The sequence below is a fragment of the Coregonus lavaretus genome (assembly GCF_964263955.1).
Source record: "Coregonus lavaretus genome assembly, chromosome: 26".
Classification (NCBI taxonomy): domain Eukaryota; kingdom Metazoa; phylum Chordata; class Actinopteri; order Salmoniformes; family Salmonidae; genus Coregonus; species Coregonus lavaretus.
In genome coordinates this window covers 30109278-30124790 of record NC_140013.1, presented here as the reverse complement: position 1 = coordinate 30124790, position 15513 = coordinate 30109278, and the positions used below count along the sequence as shown (strand labels likewise).

General features: G+C 41.2%; 1 pseudogene across 1 annotated transcript in view; it reads right to left on the bottom strand.

Moving 5' to 3' along the window:
* Positions 1 to 15513, bottom strand: part of LOC311101895 (neurofibromin-like) — a 178213-nt pseudogene that overhangs the window by 112632 nt on the left and 50068 nt on the right. Inside the window, exon 4 of the transcript in view lies at positions 13684 to 13874. The product of the transcript in view is annotated as a neurofibromin-like (transcript). The remainder of the gene's footprint in view (positions 1 to 13683; positions 13875 to 15513) is intronic.

The window sequence follows — 15513 nt, the reverse complement described above, 5'->3', positions numbered from 1 at the left end:
TTAAAACTAAAACGTTTCAGTGCACATAGTAACTTGTATGTATATTATATGATGAGTGTACGTACATTTAATCAAGCTGTGTCGTGAATTTAGCTATTTTTGAGAGTTTGAGAAATTGCTAACTTAGCTAACCTCGTGTTTTGTTTAGCTGTAAGTTAGCAATCGTCTATCCTCTTGTGATGAAGCCCACGTTGTTCTTTTTATGTTAGGCGGATTCTGGTCGAGAGTAGAGTTTTGAACATTTTCTCTCTTTGATGTTGAACAGGTATGTATTCCCTATATCAGGTTAAAAATATGTGTTCATTTAAAATGTTTTCATGTATTGATTAGTGTTTAATGGCACTGAGAAGCTCAAATGTGAAGGATTACATGTTGCTTCGTGCATATTACTGTATGTATTACCTATTTGAAAGATGGTTTATGTCATGTTGCACAGTATTAATGTAAAGGCTAAAAGCTCAGAGTTTTTGGCAGAGATAACATGCAATATGACACATACATAAAATATACACCAGATGTGATGTTTATTTTCCAATTATGTTGTATTTTATTCCTTGTATTTTTGAATGTGATTATACTGAGTCTGCATTGTACTCGGCTGGGAGAGGCGGATTCTGGTCGAGGGTAGAGTTTTGAACATTTTCTCTCTTTGATGTTGAACAAATTGAGAGAGTTGTACACAATAAAGTGCCTTCAAGTACGCCAGTGTCTTGTCTTCAGTGCACCGGAACACAACGCAGTAGTCGGCGACGAGCAGACCGCGCCAGCTACATATACAGCACCTTCTAATCAGCAGGTTTGCATGGGCGGGAGTTTCGGCTTTCCATGGTGACATCACCATGTGTAAATTGGTTTATAGACCAATGACAAAGAGATTTCCAAGCCTCTCTGCCAATAACAGCTAGTTTTCAGTTTTCCCCTCCACACTGACCACTCCCAGACAGTCATAGCAAAATTATTGGTTGAGAAAAAATGTATATTACAGTAAGGTACTTAATTGTTACCCAGAAATGATTCGATATTGATTTTTAAAAAACGTCTGCTTTGGGCCTTCAACAGATATCTGCACTACATACTCAGAAATAACAGATTTTTACATTTTAGAATGTATTTTATCAAGAAAGTAAGTTATACATGTATTTTTTTTATCTTACTCTTAATTACAACTCATTTATTTGGCTGTGGTTCATTTGATTTTCAGCACAACCCTGTTTGATAAGTTATAGTATTATAGTGACCTCTTGTGGTCAAATTTCAAACTCACAGCTTAACTAATTAAAATTGAGGTTTTCCATACCCTGTCTTATCAAACAGTGCAACATTTGACTGATGAAATGGCATTCTCCTAAAATTCTTACACTTCTAGATGAGAAATACAAGTCACTATTCCAATACTGTTTGATTCTGCCGTTTTTTGAAATAATATGAACAAATATGAGCGCAAATGTCTGAGATTGAGACACCAACTATTAACATTTCAGTTAAAAACCCTTGGATAATTTCAACATTAATTACTTAACATCTATACACATACACACCATGTAAATATCAATAAAAAGAGGCACACATGCTACAAATAGTTAGTGACTACCTACCAGTTAATCAGATTAGATTATTATGAAAAATAATATTGTTATGAGAGACAAATTGCCTTTAGACAACATAAATGACTGCGTCTGGACACAGGTCAAAACTACTCTGCCGAGCTCAAGTACTCTGTCAAGCTCAAGTTACCAGCTATGTATGGTTTCAACAATTACAAGGAGTTATTGAAAAGTATCTTACAAACATTGTTTGAATGTGAAAACTTGTCAGGTTTTCTGAAACAGGTGTATTTGTATTGAAGAACCCTGAGATTGTGGACAGTAGGCCTTGTGTGAACAGGTGGGAACAGACTGAAGATAATGACTGTAAACTGAATGTATACAATTTTACAGAAAAACGTTTTCCTTTCTCTGTCTTTCGAAACTCAGGAACAGTTTGAATATTCTTTATGTAATTTAAACTATGGTATGGATGATAAAGTTGAATCTTTCTCTCTGAATCAGGAGTAAACTTTCATTCTCCCAATTTTTCCCAATGCCCAATCTGAGCAACCTACGCTATAAACCCTGTCTTTCCCATTATTATTTCAAAAGTGGAAAATGCTACAATCGATAATCACACATAATGGGCATTTCACAGCCAAGATTTCTTGATCCGTCCCATCTTGGCCAGTATAACCTTCACCCGGTCCCTCTCTTCCGGAGTCCTCTTGGAGGTGCACTCCACAGTAGAGTCGGTCTCAAAGGAGATGGCTGGGACGTGAGTGAGCAAGTGGCCCCCAGCCTTCTCCTGGGCCATGGGCGTGGGAGTCTGCAGGACCAGCCTTCTCCTGGGCCATGGGCGTGGGAGTCTGCAGGACCAGCCTTCTCCTGGGCCATGGGCGTGGGAGTCTGCAGGACCAGCCTTCTCCTGGGCCATGGGCGTGGGAGTCTGCAGGACCAGCCTTCTCCTGGGCCATGGGCGTGGGAGTCTGCAGGACCAGCCTTCTCCTGGGCCATGGGCGTGGGAGTCTGCAGGACCAGCCTGCCCCTCAGAGAGTGTTTGAGCTGCAGCAGCAGAGGGTTGTGGTGGTTGTACAGCCCCACAGGGTCGCTCTCGGGCCGGAAGCAGGTGGAGCAAGCGGAGCACAGTACGCAGAAGATGTAGACCCAGCCCAGGTAGTGCAGCACAGGGAAGATGTAGACCCAGCCCAGGTAGTGCAGCACAGGGAAGATGTAGACCCAGCCCAGGTAGTGCAGCACAGGGAAGATGTAGACCCAGCCCAGGTAGTGCAGCACAGGGAAGATGTAGACCCAGCACAGGTAGTGCAGCACAGGGAAGATGTAGACCCAGCACAGGTAGTGCAGCACAGGGAAGATGTAGACCCAGCACAGGTAGTGCAGCACAGGGAAGATGTAGTCACCAGCAGGATGCGGAAGATCAGCAGCATGGTCAGCCAGATCTTGCCGATCACTGTGGAGTGGTTCTGCACCTCGGATAGGAAGCGTCCGAGAATGGACCAGTCTCCCATGGTTTAACCAGTCTCCCATGGTTTAACCAGTCTCCCATGGTTTAACCAGTCTCCCATGGTTTAACCTGGGGGGGCTTGAGAAGGGACAAGGGTGTGAATCACAACCTCCCAGTCCACTACTACCTAAAACAGTACAATAGGAATGATTTAGACACCAATGTTAATTCTATGTAAAGGAACATTTTCTAGTGTTTTGCAAATGGCTTCTTATCTGATCTACGATGGTTGTATTGAAACTCACAATACAGAAAACCTTTTAATTATGTTGAATAAATACATTTCCCAGAAATGTCACTCATTATCTCATAACTTCTCATACAGCTGTTGATACACGAGAATGATAGAGTATGCCCATATCAATGAGGGGAATACAGTGCAAATTGTAACAGCAGAAAATACTGTTTCCCCTTTCCGTTTATCATAACAATTGAAAATGCAAACAGAGAAGAACAATCCTAACAAAATAGTTAAAAATCCACTCAACCCTGGATAGTTTGTCTCTTTCCAATGCAAATCTGTAAAAAATGCTTTGCCATGTAGTCCGCATTGGCTATAATTAATATAAGTGCTGTTTAATGGACGATTTGAACGGTGTTGAGCCTGGTATGGGAGAATGAGCATATTCAGACATATTCAGCCACTCTATCTGAAACTCTCATTGTGCTGTGGGGATACAAAGGCAGCCAATGTACAGTTTAACAAAGATTTAAAAAATACAATGGGAGGCACCTTTTCTGAAGAGCCGGGAATAGTCAAACAATAACTGCAGGGAACTAACTGGAAAAGGAAAACAATACCAATTTATGCAAAGCTTCTGCTCTTCGCCCGTTTCAAAAAATACAATTTTGATAAATATTTCGCACTTTTCCAGACTATGCTCAATCAATCTTTGAATTAAATGTGATGACAAAGTAGAGGAATCATCCAGCAGTTTTAGGCTTATAGTCACCAGTTATGACTACAGCATTTGTCTTTCTCTAGGCCACTAGCCTTAGTGCTTTGCCCCATCCACTTATAGGCCTGATCTAACACAGAGATACAAATCTCACAATACATACAGTTCACTAAAATGGTCTTCCAGGAACTGTCTGGACTAAACAGGACTGTGGTATCCCTTCAAATGGTATTCTGAAGACCCTATAAGCAGCTTGCATCAATGATGTATGGATCCAATCCAAGTCCACAGATTAAACACACAGAACAGGTTATATCTCCATTAAAATAAGTATGTTTAGAGTCTATCCATCCACTTGAATGTCCATCATGGGATCCAATGTAAAGACCAAGCCTCAGTATCCTCCGCAGCATCCATGTCTCTGCTTCATCATGGTGTGGTCCATACACTGTGGCTTTGGAACAGAGGACATCAGGACCATTCCCCTGCAGTTTGTGAGGGCACGAATTCAATTGTTACTTTGTGTGGTTGGGCTGAAAGGCTGGATTAGGTCTGGTCCGTGTGTGTGTCATATGTAAACTACAGGGCAGCCAGTGCCAGTGGGCCAAATATGATAAATAACTGAATGATTGATCGAGTTCATCTAAATTAGAATATTGAGGAAGCATCTGGCTTTCTGAAAACACCAACCTGTTAAAGACAAAGACATTGCTAACTAAGCACTAAGGATTGTCATGCCTAGAACTGTAGACCCATTGATAATAAATAAACCCTTTATAGGACCTATAAACTGTAGATGCTTCAGAAATTATTTATACGCAAATCTCATGCAATATAAAGTGTTGCACTATTGAGTAGACAGCTGATGTACCTACTGTAATGTCATGATGAAAATAATAATAATGTATGCACTCACTAATTGTAAGTCGCTCTGGATAAGAGCGTCTGCTAAATGACTAAAATGTAAAGATCATGTACCACTTAGCAGATCAGTTTATGTATGTACATTTTTTTTAACATTTTAGTCATTTAGCAGACGATCTTTTCCAGAGCGACTTACAGTTAGCGAGTGCATACATTTTTAATTTTTTTTCATACTGGCCCCCTGTGGGAATCGAACCCACAACCCTGGCATTGCAAGCGCCATGCTCTACCAACTGAGCTACACGGGGCCCAGTATAGGTAATGGCTTTATTTAAAGGGCCAATGCAGTCGTTTTTATCTCAATATCAAATCCTTTCTGGGTAACAAAGTACCTTACTGTGATTGTTTTCAATTAAAATGGTCAAAAATAAACTAAAATAGCTTCTTAGCAAAGACCAATTTCTCAAGCAGGAATTTTACTAGGACTGTGTGGTCTGAGTGGGGAGGGGAAAATGTAAAATGAGCTGTTATTGGCAGAGAGGTTTGGAACTCTCTTTCTTTATGGTCTATTAACTAATTAAGTGTTGACACCAGGCAGGCCAAAACTTCATCCCACCAAAACAGGCTCAGATTTCAGGCGGTCTTTTCGAACAGCTCTTACACTAAAAGGGCATTATCATCATTTTCACAGTATTATTCCAACCACATAGTGTGCCTTCGGAAAGTATTCAGACCCCTTGACTTTTTCCACATTTTGTTACGTTACAGCCTTATTCTAAAATTGATTAAATAAAACAATTTCCTCAGTAATCTACACACAATACCCTATAATGACAAAGTGAAAACAGGTTAAAAAAGAATAATATATATATTTAAAAAACAAAACAGAAATACCTTATTTACATAAGTATTCAGACCCTTTGCTATGAGACTCGAAATTGAGCTCAGGTGCATCCTGTTTCCGTTGATCATCCTTGAGATGTTTCTACAACTTGATTGGAGTCCACCTGTGGTAAATTCAATTGATTGGACATGATTTGGAAAGGCACACACCTGTCTATATAAGGTCCCACAGTTGGCAGTGCATGTCAGAGCAAAAACCAAGCCATGAGGTCGAAGGAATTGTCCCTAGAGCTCCGAGACAGAATTGTGTCGAGGCACAGATCTGGGGAAGGGTACCAAAACATTTCTGCAGCATTGAAGGACCCCAAGAACACAGTGGCCTCCATCATTCTTAAATGGAAGAAGTTTAGAACCACCAAGACTCTTCCTAGAGCTGGCCGCCCGGCCAAACTGAGAAATCGGGGGAGAAGGGCCTTGGTCAGGGAGGTGACCAAGAACCCGATGGTCACTCTGACAGAGCTCTAGAGTTCCTCTGTGGAGATGGGAGAACCTTCCAGAAGGATAACCATCTCTGCAGCACTCCACCAATTAGGCCTTTATGGGAGAGTGGCCAGACGGAAGCCACTCCTTGGTAAAAGGCACATGACAGCCCTCTTAGAGTTTGTCAAAAGGCACGTAAAGACTCTCAGACCATGAGAAACAAGATTCTCTGGTCTGATGAAACCAAGATTGAACTCTTTGGTCTGAATGCCAAGCATCACGTCTGGAGGAAACCTGGCACCATCCCTACGGTGAAGCATGGTGGTGGCAGCATCATGCTGTGGGGATATTTTTCAGTGGCAGGGACTGGGAGACTAGTCTGGATTTAGGCAAATATGAACGGAGCAAAGTACAGAGAGATCCTTGTTGAAAACCTGCTCCAGAGCACTCAGGACCTCAGACTGGGGCGAAGGTTCACCTTCCAACAGGACAATGACCCTAAGCACACAGCCAAGACAACGCAGGAGTGGCTTTGGGACAAGTCTCTGAATGTCATTGAGTGGCCCAGCCAGAGCCCGGACTGGAACCCAATCTAACATAATAATAATAATAATAATATGCCATTTAGCAGACGCTTTTATCCAAAGCGACTTACAGTCATGCGTGCATACATTTTTTTTGTGTATGGGTGGTCCCGGGGAACGAACCCACTACCTTGGCGTTACTAGCGCCGTGCTCTACCAGCAGAGCTACAGAGGACTACATCTCTGGAGAGACCTGAAAATAGCTGTGCACCAACACTCCCCATCCAACCTGACAGAGCTTGAGAGGATCTGCAGAGAAGAATGGGAGAAACTCCCCAAATACAGGTGTGCCAAGCTTGTAGCGTAAAAAAAAAAAAAATACCCAAGAAGACTCGAGGCTATAATCGCTGCCAAATGTGCTTCAACAAAGTATTGAGTAAATGGTCTGAATAATTATGTAAATTTGATATTTCTGGCTTTTATTTATTCTAAAATACAGTTTTTGCTTTGTCATTATGGGGTATTGTGTGTAGATTGATGAGGGGGAAAAAAAACATTTAATTAATTTTAGAATAAGGTTGTAACCTAACAAAATCTGGAAAAAGTCAAGAGGTCTGAATACTTTCCGAAAACACAGGTAAATCACGTTTTTGACTGCACTGGGCATTTAATAATTTCAAGGTCTTAATTGTATGTCCACAAATTTGATTGTGTCTGACTTGCAATATTTGAGTTGGATGCCCAATCCCTGGGCTGCGTGACCAAATCATTGATTTGAATGGGTGTTATTAATCACTGTGTGTGGAAAGTTGTCTGGGTTTTCTGTGAACTATTGAGTGTGTGCATTGATTTCTAATCTTATATACAGTGGGAAGTGATCAATTTACTTATTGATGATGGATGACGCAAAGGGATTCCCAATTCCTTTTTTTCCTGAGAGCAACATAACAACATGATATGACCGTAACCAAATGCAATCTGGAAAAAAATCCCAGTTTTATTGTTTCACTGATTTAATTAGATGTGACTGCTGTGGTAAGTGATTATTATATACATCTATGTAAGTGACTCATCATAACAGTATTACAGTTCATAGAGCAAGGCCGTAGTGGTTATCAGATAATGGACAAATGGTAGGTGCTGATCACATTTTTGGAAATATCTGTTCAATCATATAAATTCATGTTATGCATATGTTGTATCCTAATTGTGTTATGCATTTGTGTGTGGATGACAATATTTTGATATCCCAGCAAATCTTGAAAGGATTTCTTAAAATTAGATTTGAAGGGGTTGACTAATAGTAGCTAAACTGTATAGAAACAACATGTTGCTTTTTCCCTAGTGTTTGTGTTGTAGCATAATGTAATGATATATAGAGGCACAATCGGTAACCACTTTGACGATGGCATATTGAAAATGATTTACTTTTATGCCATCTCTCGAAGGCGCTCTAATGGACTAGTTAAACTTGTCAAATGGGGGGCCACATTCCATGTAGTACATATTTTACTGTTTGACGTGCCACATCATATGCCATTCAGTAATTTTCCAATACATAGATATTAGAAACATGTTTTATAGCAATAATATTTTAATACAAGCCAATTTACAATATCTTGATTTCTGAAAAATCTCTAACGTCCCATAAAAGTCAACTGGAAATGGTTCAGGCCGGAGCGTTACAGGAAGTTGTAGCAGCTGCCATGTTTAGCTGCTTTGTTGTAGATTCCTTCTAGGTTTCCTGCAGATTTTAAGTGTTGCAATGGAACCGAGCTGGAGTACATTTTTATTCCAGGTAAGTGTAACATCTGAGTGATAAATTTGGTTAACTACATCTATATGTTACTACATGTGTAATGCGTCGTTGCCTCTGGTGATTTTAAACGTAGATTTCTAGTAGACCTATTCAAGCAAAACAATGGTAGCGTTAGCTAGCTAGCTAATATTGGCTAGCCTATGAGCAATCCGCTAAACAAGCTAACGCTAGCTAGCTAGCTCGCTACATCAAGCCCAGACTTCCAGCTGTGAGGTATGGATGACGCTCGAGAGGGGGGGGGGGGGGGAAATCTGGTCGGTCTCCCCCCAGTTTTTGTAGAATATTTGTGTTTCGACAGATTTTAGTACAAGTCCGCCAGTGTATGTTTATAAATTGGATTGGCCACCACTTAGCTAAATATAAAAAGCAAGCAAGTTGGCAAAGTGATCATGCCCGCGCGTTGGATAGTTAGAAAGCTAGCTAGCTGTAGCTAGCCTCTTAAAGAACGAGAACAATCCCCACCTCCACTCCAGCGGCGAGCCATGCCAACCAGCGAATATATTTGGCTTGAAAAGTGCTTTCATTTTCGCAATCAGTGATTTTGTTTACTTGTTTTGATGCGATTTGAATACTTTTCTACTTTTAGCAAATCGCACTCGTTTACATTCTGGGCACGAGGATGGAGAGGAGGGACCCCACACTTCTGATTCTTAACTTTACCCCCTTTTCCTCGTCCCAAAATATTTAACCGCGGGTTGGAGAAAGAATTCAGACTATGCAGTAAGCTGCTAGCTAATTCTTGCACTACTGATCATTTTGTAACCCCTCTGCCCTATGTCTGAGATTTGTATTTGGCAGCTTGCAGAGGATATTCACGTCCTTAGTTATCTGCCTTTGGTGCGATGTGAGCTGCAAATCAAGGAATAGGGATAGTCATCAATGGCCATTCAATTTGGTTAATTGAAATCCAAACAAACTTTTTTTTATTTTTTTAAAACAATTTTAATAAGTAAGTACCTGATTAGGGTTGTTCAGGATATATCCAATCTATACATATTCGGAAATCCTAGACAGGGTTACAGCATTCTGAGCAATACACAACTTGCACCTTAAAATGTGTTGCAAAAATGCATTTTCTACCCTTTCTGTCTGTAGAAGGTGAACATTTGTCTGTGTAAAAACCTAGCCTCTTGTTGCACTATGTCCATTCAGTGGAGTTTTAGTATTTACTGATGTATGCTTGTAACAAGACGTAAAAAGTCCAATAAACCTTTATTGGTCGCATACACATATTTAGCAGATGTAATTGCAGGTTCAGTGAAATGCTTGTTTCTATCTCCAACAGTGAAGTAATACCTAACCATACACAAAAATAAAGGAATTAAGAAATATCAGGGAGAGTAATGTCGGAGTCTGGAATATAATATATGGTGGTGTGTATAGACAGTATATGAATCGAAAAGGTGTACAGCAGTAGCTGTATAGGATGAACCATGACTAGAATACAGTATATACATATGAAGTGGGTAAAACACTATGTAAACATTTATTAAGGTGACCAGTGTTCAATGACTGTCAGCGTTTCCCAAACTCAGTCCTCAGGACCCCAAGGGCTGTACGTTTTGGTTTTTGCCCTAACTCTACACACTGATTCAAATTATCAAAGCTTGATTTGAATCCGCTGTGTAGTGTTAGGGCAAAAACTGAAACGTGCACCCCTTGGGGTCCTGAGGACTGAGTTTGGGAAACCCTGGACTATGTACATAGGGCAGCATTTAAAATAAAGAGAACTTAAAAAAAACAAGACTGATGAAGGTAGAAAACACGAAAGCAGTCAACTTGCCAAGTACACTACATTCATAGATTGTTGACATTATGTAACCACTGGGAATTCATCCACCAGCAGTCACATGTCGGCTAGATCTTAAAAATAGATCTCTTTCCATCACACCTGAGGGGAATTGCATTTGAGAATCCAGACTATGTAAGCCTAGTGTAGACATTTGAAACATCCTCTGTCTGGGTATGGGAAAGCGCATCAGTCATAATTTAAGACCCTTTTCCGTTTATTTTCCTGGAATGTGGAACAGGCTATTTCTCCTAGTGGACATGTATTACATTTTACTGTCCTATCTATCTGGCAACCCAAGATGCATAACAAAATGCAGTGTCAGTTAAATTATTAGATGAATTGGACCCTTGACCCTTATGCTTCACAACATCATCTCAAATGGCATACAATGTAGTGTTCCAATCCCAGGTCAAATGTGAACACTAGTGTTGAAAATGTATGTCCTCAAACCAAGTTGCCACTTGTTTTCTTATTTTTTTCTTCCCTACTCCGCATAATCATATTGCAGCCATAGTGGTAGGCCTATATAGTTCCATTCCCTCAGCACTTGAGAGGTGCAGCTGTTGCCAGTTAATTGCCGCGAGCCAGGGACCCATGATAATGGTTTTATTTTGTGGCTAACAAGGCACAAATACCTGAAGCTGGTGTGATGGAGCAGTGGAGGAAAATGGAAACTAAGTAGTTGTTATTTGGAGGCTCCGTTTGATTCGCTGGTCTTGATGTAGCGTCTAATGAGGCTGTGCGTCACTTGTTATTGTTCTGTAAGGTCGGAGGTTATGCTTGGGGGGGTTGTCAAGCTATGCAGCTCTCAATAGTAGTATTCTCGTAATCCTGAATCAGATGAAAATGACTCATTTCTTTTCTCCCGATTTAGGACAATACGTAATGGGTTTTGTTTTACTGTTAATGTTAACATATTATTAACAAGCCCAGTATTTTCCTTTTCTTTTGTATTAGTCTTCTGTAGGTCCCATGGTTCCAGGGAATCCACGTAGGGACTACTACACAGGGATCAGAGTAAGTTAATGTCCTCCACAAAATGTCCCTGTAAAATCAAATACCCCAACTTCCTTTTTCACAGGTTTCTGCACATGAAATGAGCCCCACCCAGCCCTTGAAACATAGATGGAACATAGTGTGTAGTCAAGGTCTTAGTCCTGGTTTCAGGGTTAACACTCAGATCTTGTTGCTTCCCTCATGCAGGTTTGTGCCAGACATTGAGTGTGTTTATCAAGTTTTGTGAGAACACAAGCAATACCAATATAGTGAGTGAGTGAGTAGCTACCTTGGAGCATTCTTTTAAGTTTGGAGCAGTCCACATTGATGTACTGCATGAGCTCTATATCATGGACATCCACAGTGTCTTCTGAGCAGACTGTCAGCTCCTGCAACCTGGGGGAGAACACAATGGATAAGGACTCTCTTAGACACTGCCAGGGAACAAGTTCATCCAGTCAAACACATGATATCCAGAGATTTTATTCTCCCACAGTTTCTCAGTAGAAAGGAGGGAAAGAAGAGGGGGTGGAAGAGAGGGAAAAAAGGTAGCCTTTTTGACATCATCCCGTCGTCCTTCAAGACAGGAAACTGACATGACTGTATCAATGATGTGAAACTTTCAGAATGTTGCAGATAGAAACAAGGCTACAGTAAACATGTTGTCCACAAATGATGTATCGCTCCTTGTGTCAATTAGTGACAATTATTCCAACGTATGTTGTGTTGAAAGACATTTCATTTGTAAGTACCAAAGTTATATAGGTTGTTACGGGAAACTTGTTGCTCATGAGGGGCTGCATATATTAACAAAATGTCATGACAATAGCGCAAACAGGACAGGAGATATGTTTGTTCAAAGTTTGGAATTTCAGTTGATTCCTATAGCAACCCACTTGGGCCAATCAGAATAATGTTGTAAATTGTCACGATCGTAGATGAACGGGACGGACCAAAACACAGCGTGAAATGCATCCATGTTTATTGAACTTAATAAACATACAAAAACAACGAAACGTGACGTCGGAAGGCTAACACTAACAAGCCACACTAACCGAACACAAACAAAAACCCACAACACAGGCAGGAAAACTGGCTGCCTAAGTATGATCCCCAATCAGAGACAACGAGCGACAGCTGCCTCTGATTGGGAACCACACCCGGCCAAACATAGAAATACAAACATAGATTATTCACACCCTGACCAAACTAGCTAGAGTTCTATAGGCCAGGGCGTGACATAAATGCCGGATCTCCATGGGAAGAAGTATCATTCACCCAAGTTCCTTCAAAATCGGGCCAGTGCTGTCTAAGATATCGCGTACGAATGTACTAACGGACGGAGACAGAGCCACAGTCCCATCTCCGATTTACAATAGCACGATGTGCGGCATATCGATGCAGCCAGCGCCAATTCAAAAGATGTTGAAAGACATTTCATTTGCATGTACCGAAATTATATCGGTCATTAGGGGAAACTTGTTTCTTATGAGGAAATGCATGCATGTAAAAAATTACAATACTGTAGTTCAAACGGGGCAGGAGATATGCTTGTTCAAAGTTTGTTGGGGGACAAAAAGTGTAATTAGAAAAACTAATGGGCGGAGCTTATAGGTCCTCATGAGAAATGTGTTGCTCATGAGGGGCTGCATATATGAACCACATTTCATGACAATAGCTCAAATGGGACAGTAGATATGCTTGTTCATAGTTTGGAAATTCAATTGATTACTATAGAAGCCCCCTTGGGCCAATCAGTGTAATTTTGTAAATGTCGTATCTCTACGCATCATTCATCCAAGTTTCATCAAAATCGGGCAACCGCTGTCTGAGATATCACGTGTGACAAACATACGAACGGACAGAGACAAATCCACAGTCCCCTCCCCGATTTCATCGTGGGGGACAATTAACCTAATAGAGCTAACAGGATTCCCTGTTTTATCGTTCCATCTGAACGTTCTGTAACGTTGCACCATCCTGAACATCCTGGGTGGGGAGGGAGGGATTTCAATCATGACTGGGCTAACAGTTCAGTCACAGTGACCTTGTCCATGACTGGCTGCTAAACTGAAGTGCTGAGGTATGCGAACAAATTAACTTATCACATGGCATAAGCAGGAAAGGGGGTCCGAACAGTTTCCTCATCATTACTTCTGAGGGCATAACGTCATTTGTAATATTACACTTCTGGGAAAATCAGGTCTGGTGGAACTTTTTAAAGACACAAATGCATTTTTGCACAAAAGATAATAACGTAGGTGAGTTTCCATCGACCTTGGAAGAACAACAGGGTGGGCAGGCTTTTGTTCCAGCCCTGTACTAACACACCTGATCAACTGCTCATCAACACAGTGATAGTGACACTGAATTAGCCAACAGTCTGTAGTTCCTCAGGATCAGGGTTAGCGTTACCTGGTGGAGATGCGGCTGAAGACAGCGTTGAAGTTGTTGCAGCTGAGGGAGAAGAGGACCCCTGAGGCAGAGGCACGGAGCTCTGCAGCGTGCTGGTGGCCCTCACGGTACGTGTGGATGAAGTGACAGATCTCTGGCAGCAGCTGCTTCACAAGCATGGTCTCGTCCAGACGCAGGCAGTCCTTCGATTGCTGGGGGGATTTTATTTGATTTATTAGGATCCCCATTAGTTGACACCAATGGCGACAGCTAGTCTTACTGCGGTCCGACACATAACGAAAAATAATTTACAGACAAAATACTTTACAATCTACATACAGTACCAGTCAAAAGTTTGAACAAACCTACTCATTCAAGGTTCTTTATTTTTAGTATTTTCTACATTGTAGAATAATAGTGAAGACATCAAAACTATTAAATAACACATATGGAATCATGTAGTAACCCAAAAAGTGTTTAACAAATCAAAAAATGTGTTATATTTTAGATTCTTCAAAGTAGCCACCCTTTGCCTTAATGACACCTTTGCACACACTTGGCATTCTTTCAACCAGCTTCACCTAGAATGCTTTTCCAACAGTCTTGAAGGAGTTCCCACATATGCTGAGCACTTGTTGGCTGCTTTTCCTTCAATCTGCGGTCCAACTCATCCCAAACCATCTCAATTGGGTTGAGGTCGGGGGATTGTGGAGGCCAGGTCATCTGATGCAGCACTTCATCACTCTCCTTCTTGGTCAAATAGCCGTTACACAGCCTGGAGGTGTGTTGGGTCATTGTCCTGTTGAAAAACTAATGATAGTGGGACTATGCGCAAACCAGATGGGATGGCGTATAGCTGCAGAATGCTGTGGTAGCCATGCTGGTTAAGTGTGCCTTGAATTATAAATAAATCACTGACAGTGTCACCAGCAAAGCACCCCCACACCTTCACACCTCCTCCTTCATGCTTCACGGTGGGAATCACACATGCGGAGATCATCCATTCACCTACTCTGCGTCTCACAAAGACACAGCGGTTGGAACCAAAAATCTCCAATTTGGACTCATCAGACCAAAGGACAGATTTCCACTGGTCTAATGTCCATTGCTCGTGTTTCTTGCCCAAGCAAGTCTCTTCTTCTTATTGGTGTCCTTTAGTAGTGATTTCTTTGCAGCAATTCGACCATGAAGGCCTGATTCACAGTCTCCTCTGAACAGTTGATGTTGAGATGTGTCTGTTACTTGAACTCTGAAGCATTTATTTGGGCTGCAATTTCTGAGGCTGGTAACTCTAATGAACTTATCCTCTGCAGCAGAGGTAACGCTGGGTCTTCCTTTCCTGTGGCGGTCCTCATGAGAGCCAGTTTCATCATAGCCCTTGATGGTTTTTGCGACTGCACTTACAGGAACTTGCTCCCATTCAGCCGCAAGAGCATTAGTTATTGAAATTTTCGTTTCTCTTTGCTTATTTGAGCTGTTCTTGCCATAATATGGACTTAGTCTTTTACCAAATAGGGCTATCTTCTGTATACCAACCCTACCTTGTCAAAACACAAATGATTGGAAAGAAATTCCAGAAATTAACAAGGCACACCTGTTAATTGAAATGCATTCCAGGTGACTACCTCATGAAGCTAGTTGAGAGAATGCCAACAGTGTGCAAAGCTGTCATCAAGACAAAGGGTGGCTACTTTCAAGAATATTTTGATTTGTTTAACACTTTTTTGGTTTCTACATGATTCCATATGTGTTATTTCATAGTTTTGATGTCTTCACTATTATTCTACAATGTAGAAAATAGTAAAAATAAAGAAAAACGCTGGAATGAGGTGTGTCCAACCTTTTGACTGG